At 37.7% G+C, this 19,610-nt stretch overlaps 1 protein-coding gene across 4 annotated transcripts in view; it reads left to right on the forward strand.

Annotated features, from left to right (window-relative positions):
- NKAIN3 (sodium/potassium transporting ATPase interacting 3) overlaps nucleotides 1-19,610 on the forward strand; it is a 352,392-nt gene that overhangs the window by 12,585 nt on the left and 320,197 nt on the right. The window contains exons 2-3 of one of the 4 annotated variants that reach the window (XR_007900499.1): nucleotides 4,869-4,954; nucleotides 7,211-10,347. The exons of the other annotated variants lie outside the window; for them this stretch is intronic. The gene's annotated coding sequence lies outside the window, so the exon portion shown is untranslated. Of the gene's footprint in view, nucleotides 1-4,868; nucleotides 4,955-7,210; nucleotides 10,348-19,610 lie in introns of those variants that run through there. 4 annotated transcript variants of the gene reach the window in all.

A 19,610-nucleotide genomic window follows, 5' to 3' on the forward strand; every position in this document is an offset into this window, starting at 1 on the left:
GCCTCAAGCACTTACAAACCAAAAGAGGTAATGGAGTCAGAAAAGAAAGCATGCAATTGTTTTGTTTTATGCTGTACAGAAAGTCTCTGGAGTTGTAGTTTAGGCTGGTTTTATGCTTGGTGCTTCTTCACTGTTTCTGTGTGCAGTTACCATAATTCCTTTTTTTTTTTTATATTGGCCACATGTGACTATGAGCATACTAACATTTTCATAGGCAAATTCTCTGTATTTGCGTGGGCTCATAATCTGGAAAACACATTTCTTTTTAATTGTGTGCTTTTTAAAAAGTGATTTGGAGGTGCTAAAATACATTGCAAAGACAAAAATCCCTCTCTGTTTCAGGAGGAATGTCTCTTTTGGAAAGATTGTTTTCAGGAGTTGACAGATTTGAGTTGATCCCAACAGAATTAGCTCTCCTGCAGAATGAGACTTGCAAATAGGTGTACTGGCACTGACTGCATACTTAGTTGGGGAGTCCCTCTTGTGTTGTCACCTCTGGACACAGACTCTTTTGGAAGATAGGAGTTAGTCTCTTAAGGGCATTCTGGAGAATGGGAAAATAAAGAAGTATCGCTCAAGTACTGTAACTGACCATCTGCATACAGGGAAGGGACAGTTTTAAGTCAGGGAAGAGTTTTGTTTCTGCTGATGGAAGCACTGTTTAATTGGCACTAAAAGAACCATGGGTTCATGGGTTTCTTGTTATATTAGCTTTGTCAACTCATTTATTCAATTAAATTTTTGTTAACTGGAAATGTCAAAAAATTACAATATCATGGCTGGGCTTCGCAAACAAAGATTTGGGAAGGGCTCTACTCACGTTTGGTGCAGGCACGCTGGTGGCTAAAAAGGCCAATACGAGATAGATGTGTCCGGTTGCAAAAGGCACAGCAGAAAGACTCCCTAGGTGGTATATTCTGCAAGGCACGATTCTTTCTGCGTTGTCTTTTCTCCTCAAAGGTTGATCCTGCGTGCTTTCTCAAAAGCATCAGCAGTGTTATAGATGGTCTGTCTCCAGGCCTCCTGATTGGAGGCCAGAGTAGACCAGTTATGTTGATCAATATGGCCAAGGCTGAGATGTTGTTTCAGGGAGTCCTTGTATCTTCTCTTTGGGGCTCCTCTCTTGTGGCAGCTGGTGGCAAGTTCACCATAAAGCAAGATCTTAGGGAGGCGGTGATCCTTCATCCTTGAGACGTGACACTGAAATAATAATAAGAAATCCTAATCTCTTGGGTGGCAAACTTTAATTGTTGCATTTTATCTGAATGACAAAAGTGCATCTGACAGAGAATCCCAGCTATTTAGGCAGAAGAGGAATTTCCAAGGCAGCCAGTTCACATTCAATTCTCTTCCTCTAGAACTAAGGCAATAAATTATGCTGCTTTTAAGGGGTAATCTCTGTGACTTTAAAGAACATAAACTCTCAGAGGCATACCAGTCTGACTGTGCTAAGTGTTGAGCACCTCCTGTGTTGGAATGAGTAACCTCATCTCCCACAGAGAACATCAGGAGTTACAGATACTGATGTCCTCACTCAATGGCATCACTACCCAGAGGGATCAAGCTGTAACTGATGCAGCTGTGTTACTGACTGGGCTGGTAAGTGGAAGCACTCTTAGGGGGTGCCATTAGATGAAGTCACTGTAATGTACCATTAGTAAGCCTACAAAAATGAGTACCCTCTTCTAATCTGAAAAGTGTTGTGGTTGAGAATACACCCATTGGATGTCCTCAAGGGAAGATTTCTTTCCCACATACTGACTCTATCAGTGTTACCAGCTGGCATTTCACTAGCATGAGACTTAGCTTTGTAACATTTCACAGACCCCTACATCATGCTGAGTAGTGCTGGATCATCTATTATTAATACGCTCACATTTTTTCTAGACAAGAAGTATCTTATTTTCTTGTTAAATCTTCCATTACTTTAAGATGGTTTCAAGGTCTGTTCTGCTCTCATTTTATTAGTTGGGAACAAAAGCTTTTCAAATATCAGAAGTTAATATATACTGATTTCTGGATAAGCAAGAAACTACATCAGATTTTGAGGCTATTTTGTTATATAATATCTTTAGGTTTCATACACTGTTTTTATAAAATAGTTTCCTTTTTCTTATTTGAGTGTATATCCATACAGAGTAACAGTTTTGCATTAGAAATGCTGGCTGCATGGCAATGTGAGACTCTTGCCTATAATTATAACCAGTTATTATTATATGGTGTGCATAAAGAATTCAAAGAACTTCAAAGTTACAGATTGATGGAGACAGTCACATGTTCGTTCTGCTTTGAGATGGCCTGAGGCAAGGCAGTGTGCATCTGGGAACTGTGAAGTTACTTAGCATGGTGTGATGCCTTGGTTAACGAGCCTGTGGAGAATACCATAGCTCAGACACAGTACAGTGATAATGCATCTACAAGGCTTCTGGAAGAAGCTGGCCTGTATCTGGATGAGCTGGAACATAGGCAAAGCAGTCAGACTAACTCTGGAAAATATACGCAGGCCAACTAGTATAAAAACAGGAGAGTTATCAAGGTGTGAGGATGCACATTCTTTGAAATGCTCAGGTTGTTATGAAGAAAGACACTGGGAGAGCAGACTGGGTCTACCAGTTACTGCTTTGTTGGATTCCAGCTTATTGCTTTGATCAAAACCTGATTTGTTCATCCCAGTCAGCTTTCTGTCTTGGGTTGGTCTTTTTTGGACAGCGGAATGGAATAGGCCACCTTAATCCATAATGCTGTTGTAACATGGTTTGAGTATTAGTTGAAAGGTAAGCATGAAAAGGAGTATCATGACAGAGAAGTGCACCAACCGAATGTCAGGAGTGCCACACTGACATCCTGCTGCTAATGACCAGGTTAGCCTGGGATGGTTTTACCTTTGTCCCCTGTGTAAGTTTGGCCTGGCTCTCTCGCCGAGTCCAAGCTGTCTCCTCCCACCTCCCACTCTCTCAAGAGAGGAAAAAAAAATGAACCACAGAAAAACAAATTAAATACTTCCCTGAACGAGACAACAGAACCGCGTGAAGCACCAACCAACTCCCCACACCTCCCGAAGGGAACCGGAGATCACGGCAGGTCGGAGCAGGCAGACCCTGGCCTGTACAAGCGAAGACTGTCTGCGGAGAGACCTGTTACCTTCAGCCACCGGAAGAGAGCGAACTCTCTTATCTACACCTTATTTATATGTTGTGTTACGTTAAAGGATGACATGGAATACTTCCTTAGATTTCTGACCCCGTTGCTAAGGAAGGCCTAAAAAATCCAAAAGCCAATGCACTGCATCCCCCCATGGCTGAAGCTCAGCAGAGGAGAAGATTCTCAGAACCAAGTCGGAAATTGTATCATACTTTTTAGAGTTCCTCTGCAAATCTCTTGCAATTTTGATTTCTGGAGTTTTGTTTCCTAAACTGTACACAGGTGGAATAAACTGGCCTTATTATTTAGCTGATGTAGGCCTAATTTTAAGTGCACCATTTTTGCTCTCAATTTCCAGATTCATTCTTATCTTACCGGTAATAAACCTAACACAGACACTGAATTTTACCAGTAACCTTTCTTGCTCAGTTGATCTATTTTTTCCGTCCTCCTTGTAAGTTTTTTTAATCTTTAGGGAACTTTGAAGTACTTCCCACAGCTATGCTCAAAAGTGGGTTTGTAGCCTTTTACTGCCGTTACTGCCAGTGGACCTTGCTTGAGGCCATAGGGAAGTTGGGACAAAGCCAGGGAAAAACATCAGGCTCCCATCTCAAGCACAAGATCACCATTTGTCTTTTATAAGCCTGTCTTGTCTGATGCTTTCAAATTTTCAGAAGAGAGGACCTTGAGATTGAAGTGTTCATGCTTTTTCATAGCGCAGATATAGATTTTTCCTTGGGAAAGTTTGACCATGTCATGCCGGTCTGTTTGTGAGCAACATGGTGTGTGGTGATGGTACATCTGAGATAATTATTCCTTGCTTTTACTATTAGATTATTCAAAACTCACTTTCTCTGGCTCTCTAGCGTCCGTAAATCCATTAACATAAGTGGAGTTATGGTCATTTATACTTGCTGAATATCAGTTTTAAAAGATAAGAGCTGAGTACTTGATGGTAAGCGTCCTTCACATATTTGAAAAAATTCCTCTGATAATAAATGTATATTTTTAAATGTTTCTTATGCCCACATTTTAATAAAATGCTTAATAAGATTTGAGATTGTAATGGTGTCACCGGTAGTTTCTCATACCATTGTCTGCATTAGGGGGTTTGTGTCTCTATATGCTCTGCCTCCTTCATCCTTGTCCTATTTTGGAAAATGTAAAGATCCTCACAGGTTTTAGGCTGTTTTTACAGGGAAGACTCAGGATAGTCCTGTAACTTCTGGCCTTTCTGGAACATGCTTTTAGGTCTCCTTTGAAGAAGCATAGAGGAATGATGGTAAGGAAGTTGAAGATATGGCCAGCATAAACACAGATATGTTCAGAAAATAATATTGCCTTCATTAATATTGAAGAAAAGAATTTCAAAAATAAGTATGTTACCTAAAATCAATTGAAACCAATGGAGTAGTTCTCACTGATTTCAGGTTTTGTAGTCAGCCCTGCACACAGTTGTCTGCAATGCTTTTTGTGTTTTCCTTTAGTTTTTTTCTTCTTTTTCAGATGCTTAAATGCACTTTTTTTAGATTTGCTGCAAGAGGCAAAGTTAGGCTTCCCTGACTGTGGTTTATTGAAAAACTCAATCATAACATTGCATTAACAGAATTCTTCACATCTAGCACTTTTACTTGACAGGGAAGAAACTTTATTGCATCTGGAGTAGTTGTCTAAAGACCTTTCCAGAGGTGTCAGGAGAGATTACCTGTGTATTCTTCACCTTTCAGAAGAAAGGAAGAGCTGTGAGCCAAACCTGTAACTCAGGGCTGGAACCAACACATTCCACAGCATCATGCTGGAATATTGGTAGAAGGTAAGAAAACATAATAAATGGTCACTTTTCTGAAAATGTAAGACAAGATTCTTGGAATATATATAATTTTAGTTTTTATTTCAAGGAGTGGTAAGAACTGGTGCAGTGGGAATATCACAGAATCATAGAATTGTTAGAGTTGGAAGGTACCTCTGGAGATCATCTTGTCCAACCTCCTTGCCAAGGCAGGGTCAGTAGAGCATGTTACCCAGAAACATGTCCAGGTAGGTTTTGAATGTCTTCAGAGAGGTAGACTCCACAATTTCCCTGGGCAGCCTGTATCAACAAGAGATTTAAATCCTTGTTTTAGTGATGTTTTCAGATACAGGTGCATTTTTCCACTTGTGCAGGTGAAGAAAGCCTTGGCTTGATTGTCCTCCCTTTGAAAAATAAAAGAAATATTCTCACTGAATTTTGTGTGAAAAGGGTTATGATTCTGTTTTGAATGGTGCATATTTACCCCCATTCTGTCTCACTGAGGAATTATTTTTGCATGAAATATATACATACTATATGGGTTAAACACTGTTCCATCTTTACTTTTCTATGAAAACAAATTTCCAGGGATTAGGGGTTCTGTTACAGGGATGTTTGATCAGGAACATATTGTTTGTACAGTTGATTCTGTCTTGAGGCAGATGATCTCTTGTGGCTGCTTTTGACCCTGATTTCAGAAATGGCTAAAAGAAAATGTGCACAAGCTGAATTAAAACCCACAAAGGACTTGCAACATTATGTTGGATCGAAAGATCTAGTAACAGAAACTTTGTAGTAATGCATATTGCTTAGGTTTTACCTAATTTGCAGTCTGCAGTCTTAGCACTACTGGCATAACTTCATTACAGGGGCCTTTTGGTGTAGATGGGACGTATGTCAACAGGATTTTCTCTCTTCCTGCAGGCTGTTATACCACCACTTTAAATGTATAAACTTAGCTGAGGCAGTTATCTACTGATGCAGCCATGTCCCCATCAGTGGCTTTGCCATCCTAGAGCAGATAGCTGTGCTGTTGAAGTTTTCATTTGAGCTAATAGAAGTACAGGGCCATTATGGCACAATTTTGTGATGTAAACTGGATAGTACCTGCCTATGCAAAAGTGAGAAACATATTCAACTACTATCAGTTCTAACATATGAATGGGAAAGCTGTCTGTGCTACTCCTATTCCAGTTATGAAGCAGCTCTTTTTCCTTTAAAAATAGTGAATTAAATGGTATGTTTTGAGGAGTGAGAATCTCATTAGTGGCAAGCAGAAAATTGTGCACACCATTTGGACACTGATTATCAGAAAGACATTTTGTTAATTATGAATTAGGCCAAAAATGCTTGGTCTGTGCATGTATTTTGTTGCTTTAAAAAGTAATTATCAAGGGTTCTAATAATGACATAAAATAAACAGCTGAAAGGATGGGAAGGAAGGCAATGACAAGAGAAAAGAGTACAGGTCTTTTACATGTGAGGGTCTTGTTTCCGTTGCTGTATCATTCCAGCCTTACTCTTCAAGTATCGTCTGAGCTCTGATAGACATATTGATTCCTGGGGTACTCCTTATTGCTCAGATTCTAAATAAAACAAGTAAGTCTGCTGGGATCAACTTCTTTACTTCTTTGTCTTTAGCCTAGAGAACTCACAGTTTCTCACAAACTTGATAAAAGGCCAATTTCTCCTGAATATCTACCGGTGACTCAGAAATGTATTTTCTCAGACTTAGATTTTATAGTAGTTTTCTTCCATATACATGTTGTTCTGCCAATATTTGCAGAGTGTACAAGGGTCACTGTGAAGGAGCAAGATTCAGGATGGGAACAGTTCCAGGTGTGGAGAAAAGCATACAGCAATTGGCAGGACTTTATTATATGGACCTTACAGTTATCATATGGACTTGACTGTTATTATGTGGTTTCATTGTATTCACACTACACAGTGCACAGCCTGGACAAGCCCAGGCTTGCCATGAGTTTACCTGCTCCCTGCTTCCCCCACTCCTCCCCCTTCTGCCTGTGTCCCTATCCTGGTTGGTCCCCCTGCTTGTCTGTCTCATGCTCCGCCCTATGTTCTGGCCCTTTCCCCTCCCGAGCTGACAAAAGACGGTGTGCACGAGTGAATAGGAGATTCTACTTGCACCCTTCCTTGTGTCCCATCCCCTCTTCGGACCGTGGCAGGTGACCATGCTTTAGACTGCCCAACACCATTTAATGAGTGGATATTTTTCATATTGAATCGTATTGAATCACATTTCGTGTTGAATCATTTCAGTCAACAGGAGTTTATGAAAGGCGGGTCCTGCTGATCAACCTAATCTCCTTCTATGACAAGATGACCTATGCAGTGGATGTCTGTGGATGTTTTTTACCTGGACTTTAAGAAAGCTTTAGATACCGTTTCCCACAGCATTCTTTGCAGTATTCTCCTGGAGAGACTGACTCCCACGCTGGACCAAGGAAAGAAGTCCTGCCCCTGAGCAGTAAGCAGTGGCAGTGACAATGTCTGATGAACTGACCACAGCTCCCATTCCCTGTCCCTTGTGCAGCTCTGGGAAGGAGGTAGAGAATCAGGAATAAAATTCAACCCAAGAAGAAGGGAGGGGTGTAGGGGAAGGTGTGTTTTACTTTTCATTACTCTGATTTGACTGCTGGTAAATTCCATTAATTTACTCAAGTGCGTTATTGTCCATGACGGTGAATCTCAACCCATGAGTCTTTGATTGTATTTTTTGTGCTTGCCCAGCTGAGGAGTGGAGTGATGGAGCAGCTTTGGTGGGCCTGATATCCAGCCAAGGTCAACTCAGCACAATGTACAACTTTCTCCTTGATAATAACCCTTGATGGTTTTGGTTATTATGTATATCTATTTCCACAGTTTCCTTCAGATTGAACAATCCAACTGTTAGTGACCATTGATCAAAATTCTGCTGTTGCGACAGAAATGGCTTTGTCTTTCACTTCTTTGAGGAGCCATTCCACTAAATGATCCTGAGACATGATCTATCTGAGAAAGTGTAGTGAGAATATGCTTGCTAAGATAGCAAGGAAAACTTCAGATTATGCTCCTGACATGAGCTGGTGATCTGTGCTTGCAGCCCAGAAAGTCAACCATATGCTGGACTGCATCAAAAGGAGCATGACCAACAGGTTGAGAGATGTGATTCTGCACCTCTGCTATCACAGAATCATGAGGGTTGGAAGAGGCCTTCATGTTCACCTAGTGCAACCATCAACCCAGCATCACCATAATCACCCCTAAACCATATCACCAGCGCTCTGCTGAGACCCCATCTAAAGTACTATGTCCAGCTCTGGACACAGGAAAGATGTGGACCTATTAAGGGTTTCTTTTTAATTATCATAATTATATCTTTGTTTTTGGCATGTGTTCTGTGTTTTACAAACAAAGTGGAAAAGACCAGCATCTTGTTAATGACTATAAGGTTCAGCATGTCACTCATCATCCACTCCGTGTGGGCCTACAAAACAAACAGTGATGCTGTTCCAAGGACTATCACAAGCACCAGGTCAAATATACTTGGAACTGTGGGTTCTTTGAGATCAAAAGTTCATACGTGATTCTGTTGCTTTCCTGGCTGGTGAAGAAACAATCATGGAGTGATGTGGTCAAAGTAATAAATGAATACATGTGCTCTTTTTTATTATCCCAGAAATTTAGATCATTCTGTTCAGTCAGAGGAGTTCAAAGAGCCCAGTTTCAGATAACTGACAATTTGCTACTTAAACCTTAATCTCTTAGTTTAGACAACATCTGGCACCACGGGGCTGGAATGCTGAGGCACATCCGTCTAAAATTCATGTTTTCTACCTTCTATAGAGTCTATGAACTATATAAATATATAAGGTATGCAAAATAATGGTGGGTTCTGTATCAGCAAAGGTAAGCTGTAAAGATCAAACTTTATACATTAACCTGTGGAGTGTCACCATTAATTCATTGGTTTAAGAAGAAAGTACGTTATTTGTTACCTATTTCTAACTGTCAATAAAATGTATTCTATGTGAGAGAGCTCAGTACTAATGATTGATAGTTCATTGTTCAACCAAATGTTTTAACAGCTAGAAAAGGAACAAGATTTTTGGTAACTACTGATGACAGATCTCTCAATATTTTTCTTTTTAATCTTCTTTTTAATGCAAACTATAAAACTCTAAAAAGAGCATCTAGAAGAAAGAAGACAAAGCTGCACAAAAACTTCCAAGAAGCATTAAACAGCACTGTCAAATTCATTTTGTTTGAATTTTATGCAGTCTATTTTAAACTGAAAAGTCAAATTTTCACCTAATGTGAAAATTTTAATTTATTCAAAAGTCTTTCTGTGATATAACAATTATTACAGAGAAGCCCAAACCATCCCTGTGAAAATATGAGCACATACACATGTGGAACAGGTAAATAGAAGTATTTTAGAAGAATGTCACTAAAGCAAAATAAGTTACTATGTATATGCATGTGGGTGTCTTGTGGTGTAAACACAGATTTTGGTTGGTTTCTGCTGCCTACCTCAATGTGTGGTTGACTCTTGGAAAGGCATTGATCTTGGAGGAATTGTTCAGTCAATCCAGAAAAGCAATGGGATGGGGAATTTGAGAATCTGAGCTTGTAGAAAGCCCACCTGATTTATTTTTATATGATTATACCAGTTAATGGATTTTCATGCAATAGTTTTATTGCTGTTGAATCAATATTTTTAGATAAAAAGTTTTCCACTGAGTAAGATTTTTTTGATCAGTTTATTATTCATGTGCGACATTTAGACTGTGTTACTCCAACTCTCTCCAATAATTCCTGAACAATCAGCACATACTTAAGGACAAGCCTGTGAGCAGCATCTTTGAGAATAGTGAATACCAAGTCCACATGTGAATTTCAACTGTCACTGGATTGGCTGATATTAATTCTGGGTAGGTTCCGCATTTGAAATGGATATATTGGGAAAAGATACCTGTACTGAAAAATATTTTTTCTATTATTATTTTGTGGAGATTGGCACACATAAAATTCAAGAGATTCATGTAGCTGACATTAAGTGCAAGAGTGTATCTAAGACTGGGCTTTAACCTGTGAATAATTGTGCCTTACCAATTTTATTGGGGCTTTTCTTTTTTTAAGTGTAAAACTATATTTTAACTGAAAGGGATTAATAAGAAAACTGTGAATGTGATGTAAGGTCTACAGAGTGAAACCACTTTATATTTAATGTATCAATCTTATCATAAATTGTCTGGAGACCAGCGTCTGCAGGAAAATTACAGTAGGCTCCAAAATAGCTGGCAACTGCATTTTCAAATTTATAGATGGAAATAAAAAATAAGTAATTGTTGGAATTCTATGTTGTGTGATATATGCTCACATAGTCTTCCTTTTCTTTCTGCAAAGGGATTAATTTATAAGTGTATGAAAAAAGACAATTGTTGTGTGTTTGAGTTCATAAACAATTTTTCATACACGTCTTATTTTTTAATGTTTTCTTTAGGACTTGCAAATATTTATTTTTAAGAGGGTCCTTAGATTATTCCCTACTATATATGGCGCTCAGTCTTTCTGTCTCCTATTAAATGGAATGTGAAGGTCAGACTCTGAGGTTGCAGAAACAGCGAGGGGATGTATTTCAGTCAGTGTTGGATGTAGTTTCTTTTTGATGTGAATGTGATTTGCTAGGTTTCATATATTCTATAAAATAACTCATGACAGCTACATGCTACAACAGATAGCTTTTCTTCCTTCCATAAACCTTTGACTTGACTTTTCTTTCCACTGACTTGCATTAAATAGAAAATTTGTGCTAACTTTTGCTCAATAGATGTTTAGAAAGTATGGTTTAAATGTGGCAGAAACCCATGAAAATATTTTCAGGGATCAGTTGGCTGCAGGTGGTGTTTGTGCTGACAGAGATGGAAATGATTTATCTGAAGTTTTGTTCCTTCTGGGGTCAGGCCTGGCAATTATTTTGTCATGGTAGAAATGCCCATACTTACTAGTAAGGTGCTGACTTGAGATATGTGGTGACAATGACTTCTCCTTTTTCCCCTTAAAATCCATCCTGACCAAACCTTTCTTAGCCTTTTTTTCCATCACCTTGACATGTAGTCCAGTGTTTCCCCACTTTTTTTTTTTTCTTTAATCAAGTGACTGTATCTCAGTTCTGAAAAGGATGGAAGATATAGAGTGTTTCCACAATTCTCATGTTTCGAAATCACACTGAATAACCTTTGAAAAAAAACATGCTTTCCCTAGTTTTGCCTGTTTGTGTACTTATCTGTAGAGGTTCATGCATATATAATTCAACAAAAAAATATTCTTAATTATTTTGAAAACCATTTTCTAATGCCTTCTGAACCACCACACCATCTGTAAACTGCTAACATAGTTCTAACAGAGCTAAAGTGTTGAAAGTGTTCACACTGGGAATCATGATGAAGTTAATTAACAATAGACAAGTTACAATAGAGTTTATCTTAGCTATACACTGTATTTTAGTGAAGTTTCCAGGGTGGTCAGGTGTGAGAGAAATGAGGTATTAGAAGATTATAAACTGGGATCTATGAATAAGGTCAAAATAAAGGCTGGAAATAGTTTACTGAGTGCATTTAAGAAGCTGAAACTTCTCTGAAACCCCCAGGCAAATTGGGTTTTCTCACTCTACGTGGAGTCGATTCTGAGCATGAATTGTCATTTGTGGAAATTGTGGAAGGCTAAGGAGTACAAATGCACCATATATTCTCTTTAGTGAGAAAAAATTCAAATGAACTGTGTGTGACTTGGTCAAACATAAGGACAGAGTAGAGATAAAAGGTTTGCACTACAGACCTGACTTCTTTGTGACTAGTCGGTACTAAAGCAGCCTCCAAAACCCGTTGGTTTATACATTGCTTTCTTCTGGTTTAGTTAAGGACATGCAAACTATTTTTCAAACTGTTTTTCAGTACTGTTTTTATGAAACTATTTTCCGGGGAACATTTGGGATTGGTGTAAAACTCCAGATATTTCCAGTAATGACTTTTTGCTTTTATTTTTCCATAAAGCAGGTTTGTTCATGACTACTCTATTAATTTCGATATGATTTGTTTAGTACCATCTTGAAGACAAGCAGACAAGTTACTTGGGCAGTTGAACGGAGAAAGCTGGTGTTGCATATTGTACTTTGATAATCAGCTTCAAAGTAGTAGAGCTAGAAGGATTCAGAAATATAATAATTAGATCTAATAGGAATAGATTCACTGTAATGGATAAATAGTGAAACACATGAGAGGATCTGGAGGCTGTAATCATGTCTTGTAATGTTTTTCAGTGTCTGAATTCAGTTTTCACTAGTGTTACATCTGATCTACAGCTGTGTAAAGGAAGCAGTGCCACATCTGTGTACTTAAAGTTCTAGCCACAACCAAATTTTGCTCACTTGCTAAAGAATTTAAATGACTAGTCTTTATCTGATAAGTTTTATCTTTCTGTATTAATTGCATTAATATGCACTTACCATTTTGCATATTATTACATCCCTGTTCCGCTGTTGCAGTCAACTAGTTTAAGGCTGTTTCTTGGTAACTGAAAATTATGCATATGGTCCCAGGTAGTGCTAAGAAGGAAATCATGTTCTTGCTTTTGCTGTAAGTTTTCTTCAAAAATATTTAAAACATTGAAAATAAAAAGCTATTTTTTCATGCTTTTAATTGTTTGAACTCAAGACAGCAGAGTCAGTAGTTGGCTACTATTTTAATATTGTACTGTATTTCTCTTTGAGCAGAAGTACTGCATCCTAATGAAAATGTCATGATGTAATATGAATTACTTCATATGCACATTTTTCATGAGTAATAGCAATTTTAGTCATATTTCTAACCAAAGTTGATTGTAGTCATGAATAAGATAAATACACTTTTTTCTCTTTAGTTTTTATTATTTTCTACCAAATGTACACATGCAAATACATACACATATATGTGTATGTATTTATTTACTTTCTGATTCATACCATTACTTGCTGTTATGTAGGTATTACCTAGCAGGTGCAGAATTTTGTGTTCATTTTGTTCTTGTTGCTTTGTAGTATATAATACATAACCACATGGTTACTCTCTGTATGACATGCTTTATTGACTCACTGTAGTTTTCACATGCCAAGTATTGGTGGGATATGCTTCTTTAGGGGGGTTAAATTTTAACTTCCTTACCATGAAGTGGTGGGTATTTGAAGATTTGAGCGTACTGGATAGAGATGTTCTACAACTACCATGAGTCCCTTGTTATCCTGCACGGATTCCTCCCTGGAGGAGTCTCTCCACAATTGGTCTCATCCTGTTGTACTAATGCAGAACTGACCTCTTCTCTTGAGCCAATCACTTCCCTAAAACCTGATAAAGCAGTTGGATTTGGATCTGGGGATGCAAGGTGATGGTAGGGCATATACATCCTTCACATTGGTCTACTGGAAAACTTTTGGAAATGTAATATGTGAGTAGATTGTAGACTGGCAGGCCAGGGTTTAGGCTCTGGAATAGGTATGTATATTGCTGGACTTACAGGTTGCTGAAGTTAGAAGTGTTTTGGGGTGAACATCCAATCACTGACTAAATAAAAATTCTCAGTCAATAGGATGTGAAAAATACATGAAAGAAGGTGGAAAATAGGGATGTCTCTATGGATGAGAACTGTTATTTTTTATGCTAGTATATGTTTACATGCTTCGAATTTTCTGTAGTTCTCTCATTGCAGCTTTTTATTGCTTCTTAGCAGCTTAGTATGACTTGGAAGAAAGCAACTGATGATGCATGAGAGAAAGTGGTATCCACTAGGGTGTTTTTTTCCTCTTCATTTTAATGCACTGCATATGGATATCTTCCGTATCCCATTTTATGTATTTTTACTATCAGTGCAAAGAAGTGGAACAAATGTGAGCAAGAACAGATTTCATTTGCTCTTTCACTGCCATTATCCTGTTAGTACTTTATTACTTACTGAAAGCCTATCTTGGAGTAATGGTATGGTGCTGCATAAGAGCAAAGATGTGATTAATGACAAGGTTTTGATCTTTTTTCTGTTGTAATGGGGAAATGCTAACTTAAAGCAGAAGTTATGTGCTTTACCTTACTCCCTGAGAGTTTAATGTAAGCAGTGTGGAAGATGCTGCCATTTGCAGTATAACTGATAACATTACTCATTATACATATTTTCTTCCGGTTGATGGAGGCAAATTCTGCACATAGAGATCTCAGTTCCTACATCTTTATGCATTATTCAGGATAAGGGATTAACCAATATGTGTGGATGTATTTTAGGCTCTTGGCTGTTTGGAAACCACTCATGGTGATTGTTCTAGGTACCAGAGCTACATGATCAGTCGCCTAAATCACATGAGATTATTTCTATTCCTTACTGGATGATCAAACCTTACTGGTCATGCAAGAATGACAAAGCAATGTGACAAGGAGCTACATTGTTCTTTTCTTTTCCCATTAACCGCTGTTTGACCTTCCCAGTTTCCTCAGACAGTGGATGGCCCTGGCTAGGGCAGGACTTCCAGAGTCTTTCTGGGGAGGTTCTTCTTGCACCTGCTGAAGTGGTCACTTTTTACTGAGGCATTTATGTGCTGGAGGGATACCAAGAATTACATGATGATACATTATCCTGTCACTTGTGAATAAGTGTGTTAAGACTGAAAAGGATTCTGGATGTGCTTTTGGATCTGCTTATATATTTCAGTCAGCCTAGAGTAGAGCCCAAACTGTGGGTGGTCTGATAAGCTCTGAAATAAGGTTTTGCGTCCTCTGTCCCCAGCAAACTGAATGAAGCAGATACCCCTCCTTCCCTGTCCCCTTCTAATCCTTTTTTCTTCTCTATTTATACAAACACTCACCGTCAGAGTCAGACTAGATGGCAACCTAGTGTTTAGAGTCATGGTTTGACTTTTTGAGTGCTGAAGAAGGAATTGAGCTTGTCTTCCATTACCTAGGCAAGTGCTCTCACTGCTCTGGAGAGGAGGCAGGGAACTCCCCAGGATGCTTTAAAAAATCTGGTGCTGGGGGCTGCTATGAAAAAGTGATGATAAGAAGTGTGAAAGCTCCAGTGTGAGTATCCAGCTCTCAAGTGCCCAAATTAGGTTATTTCAGATCCCCTTAGTTTCTGGATTCAAATTGATTTAGGCATGAACTAGATATTAAACACTTCCTCCCTCTTTAAGAAAATTTAGCATAAAGCAGAAAATCACATTTTGAAGTGCCAAGGGAGATCTAAGGACACAGCTGGGGCTGCAGCTGAGGTTGGGAATAGTCATTCATTATTCTCAACAATGCAGAGTTTATCAGGTTCAGAGTCTGGCATCAAAATTCTCACAACACTTTTAGTCTTTAATCTTAGAACTGCTGATCTAGCAGGTTTCCTGTTCTTAAGATGTTTCCTTTGAACGTAGCAGATTTTTAGGGGATCATAGGTCCTATATCAGGATTAATAGTTCATAAAACTAGTTGACTGAAATCACTTTTAACCTTAAATATTTCCACAATGCTCATGGGAGAAAAAACTTTATCGACAGAAATGTTGTAGCAGCGATGAAAAGGCAGTGCAGACCTGACTGAAATGAAATCTAGTTCAGAATCTGAGAGAAAAACTGTCGGTGGTTTTGCTTCTCTGTCTGACCAAACTGATCTTGGGACCTTCTCCCAAGATATGAGGACTATGATTTGAGGGGAAGATATGTGGAGAAAATATGAGAAATATGAGGAAGAACTACTCTACTGTGTGGGTGACTGTGCACTGGAACAGATTGCCCTTAGAGGTTGTGGAGTCTCCCTCACTGGAGATATTCAAGAACTATCAGGATGCAATCCTGTGCCACGTGCTTTAGGATGACCCTGCTTGAGCAGAGAGGTTGGACCAGACAACCCACTGTGGTTCCTTCCAACCTGACCCATCCCGTGATTCTCAGGTATTTGAACTGCTGTCCTCTGTTGTCTTCATACTTTCTCCTGATTCTTCTCCTGTCATTTCTGGCATCCTCTTTCATAACATCCAAAATCCTTGCATCATTTCATCAAAAAATCACCTTGGTTTAAAAAAACCCAGTGTAAACTGTAACTAATTTCTGCCCACCAGGATGTATATACCTGGTGTAAATCTTTCCTTTCTTAGCCATACTTGTACAACACATCCAGTATTTAGTTCTTAATCCTTAAAACACCACATAAACTACTTTTCTGAAGTCCATGGTATATTTATTTATGTAATTTCTTATGTACTTTATGTACAAAAGCAAATTCCGTGTCAAGTTACTTGCTTTCCAGTGTGAATGTGGAGAGTAGGACCAACAAGTATTTGGTCCTAGCTGTGTTTCCTGTTGTAAGCTTAAAACATTTACGGGTTGCATAAAATAAGACCTAAAAATAAGAGCAGATTTACATCAAAGCAGAATTAAATAGTCCAAGAGCTGCAGCACAAAACTGGGCTACTTTTTTGATCATTCATAGCAGCCATGTGGTCCACACGTGCCATCAGGTAAGAATGTACATCTGGGTGTACCATTCTTTTTTCTTCCTTGCTACGTAATTAATTATGTTTACATGCAGATATCCATATATTTTAGAACATTTAAGAAAGATTGAAAGAAATTAAGAATTATTTTTTCATGCTTTTTAAGTATCTAGTGGATGGACTTGAGCTGTCCCGGTGTATATTGTTGTCCGACTTAATTCCTGTGGTGTATCTGAAGTAAACTGCTGATGTTTTTCAAGACAAAGGTTTATTGATTATTATGGTGCTCTCAGGGAATCATTACTTTCTTTCTAGCACAGGTACCTGTAATCTTTTGGGAACTGACTTCTGTTTAGATGAATTGTCATCTGTTTGATCTGCGAAGAGCCATGAGAGGATTACCGGTGACATGGGACATCACACTTTTTTGATAAACAACTTTTCATTGAGCTGAAATGCATGTTTCTGTGCTTTTAAATATTCAAGTTATATTTAAAAATGCAAAAAAAAAAAAAAAAAGAGAAAAAGGAAATCTGAAGAAGCTATTAATGACCCTCAAAGCAAATAAAAAACCAGAGCGTATGAAGGAGAAGAAACAGTCTCCTCTTAAGTAGTTCTAACAAAGAGAGCACAGTTAAACATGGTCTGTAAATTGTAACTACTTTTTTTTAAACTGAGAGATACGGGAAATCAGCAAGACAAGAATTCAAACACTTCATACTGGCTGCTGAAACCAAGTTTGATCAAGTATACTCAACCAATTTAGTAGTCAATTTGTTTTCCCAGTGACATGGATTACAAAAATGATGCTATTCAGATTTCAGGATACATTTTAAATATTTGTAGTAGTTTATAAACATTAGTGAATTATTTTTTTGCAGCCTGAGTCATATATATGTATTTTTAAACATAGATAGGCTATGCAGAGATTGGGTCAAATTCACAGGGTAGTTGAATCTGAAATAAAAATAAATATAAAAAAGTAAAAATTGAAGTAAATCATGTAGCACATGATGAGTTTTCAGTGTCTTAAAAACCATACATCAATGTTAGTGGCCCTTGCAGACTGTAACGTAATGATAAATGATATAGAAGGGAGCCCCTTGAAAAGAATTTTGATGTATGAAAGCTCCATATCTGACCAAGAAAAGTTTTCCAGTCAAGTTTTCTTTAGGTTCATTTAGTATCCTAATTATTAAGCTGTATTACATGAGACGTTATTATTTGAAGTCCTCTGTGAAAGGTATCTAAAGCCACTTAATCCAATTCTGTGTTCTAAAATTGTCTTAGCTTTTATTAATACAGTTAAAAATGACCAAAGAGGAAACTATTTTTTTCACTCAGTAAAAAAAACTAGAGCAAAATTGTTTTGATATTGATCTGCAATAGTAATGCATGTATGTTTTTATTGGAACTGTCAGCAAGGAAAAAAAAAGATTTTTGTCCATTTGTCATCACAACTTGTTTCCGAAATGTAAACAGAATAATTTCTGGTTTACTATTAGAGAAAGGATGTTGGGAGATGTAAATTTATTAAGGATGAAGTTTGTATTACAAATTTGAAATTATAAAAGTTTGATTAAGAACAGTTTTGTGTTAAATTTGGTTAGAGCATGCATTGCACAAAATTTGAGTATTATTTATCTCTACATTCTGTAAAAGTAACAAAATCAAATAATAGAAGAGTTTTTTTGTTTTCTGAAAATAAGAAATTTTTGAGTATTTGTAAGCACAGTGGATATGAAGACTTTAATTTTAAACCCAGGAAATATCTATGCTCTTCTGCAATTAAGGAAATACTGCCTGTTGTTTTGAAGTCCACCGTTATCAGAGGTTAAGTTCCTTCTTGAAATCTACAGGAAGGAGCTCCTTACTGTAATTACCTTCCAAACATGAAAGTTGAGAATATTAACACATTTGCAGCTTTGGGGCACAGATTAAGAGCTCTGTTTTCCATCTCACTGTCTTTTGATCTCTGGATTTGAAATGCGGAGAGTAAATCTAAGTAGTACTGTAAGAACAAACCCAGTCTGTCACTAGATGTGTTGATCCCCTTGAGAGACAACAATTAAGTTAGAAAGAGTCCATATGATTTTCTTAGTTTGCCAAAAATTTACTTGTTCCTGTTACAAGCATAAATTGATTATTTGGAATACGTAAGAAGCCCGTAAAGAAAATAGTTTGATTTTTCCAGTTTTCATTTTTACAGGTTTGAAACTGTTAAATAAGCTTTTTGCATTTTTTTCTAGCTTTGTCAAAAATTAATAGGCATTTTATGTCCTGAATATTATCTACTAATAGAAATTTCATCTTAAATTTTCAGTAAATAATGTATGTTGAGATTAAAATACATGCGGAGAGTTAGTGCTTCATGTTGGAAGAATATTTCCTATGTATCAGATGTCCATGTAACCTTTAGAAAAGACAACATTTTAGTTTCCTGAAGTAGAAAGATACTATTTCTACTTTTATTCTATATGCAAATACTGGTTGAAATAAATCAGAAGTTGAACCTAAAATATACACAGAATAATTATATATTGTTTTTAGGATATGGAATATATATTGTTCTAAATATATGTAATATGTATTTATGTATTTGTCTAAGCACTCCAACCAAGGAGCTTAAATAACTTCAACTTAGCTGAGGCAGAGGCAAAACTGGTGTTACTGAATGGGCATGATTTTTATTATATGGAGGATGTTTTGCAGGGTTATAAGCAGGCCATTTGTTTTTTGCAGTACTTTTCAAGCAAAAGAATTCTAACCAGGAACAATATCAGATCTTTGGTGTTCACTTTGGTGCAGCTGCCATTTTCTGAGCATTGAAATATAATATGGACCAGGTCTTCTGAAAAGATGATCACAGAGACTTTCAGAACTGTACCACTGGACTGTATCCCACACCCAAACTTCGTGTTTTGTCTTCTTACAAAATCTCTTGATAATCAAGAGAATCCCTGATCTTGGTCCTATTTTTAGAGTGTCCATAGAACACAGTGGTATGATCAAAAGCATCCCCCTTGGAGGATCATTACAGGTGAAGGCACGTAAGTGCGAGCAAGATCTGATCTCAGTTTGAGTCAGTTGTTGGGAGCTAAATACTTCTGAAAGCCAGACAGTTTACAAGTAAGGATCTAGAAGAGAAGGGAGAGGGAGAAGGAGAAGGAGAGGGAGAGAGAGATGA

This window comes from Manacus candei, unplaced genomic scaffold, assembly GCF_025592945.1.
Source record: "Manacus candei isolate 608988 ecotype Guabito, Panama unplaced genomic scaffold, ASM2559294v1 h1tg000008l, whole genome shotgun sequence".
Lineage (NCBI taxonomy): Eukaryota > Metazoa > Chordata > Aves > Passeriformes > Pipridae > Manacus > Manacus candei.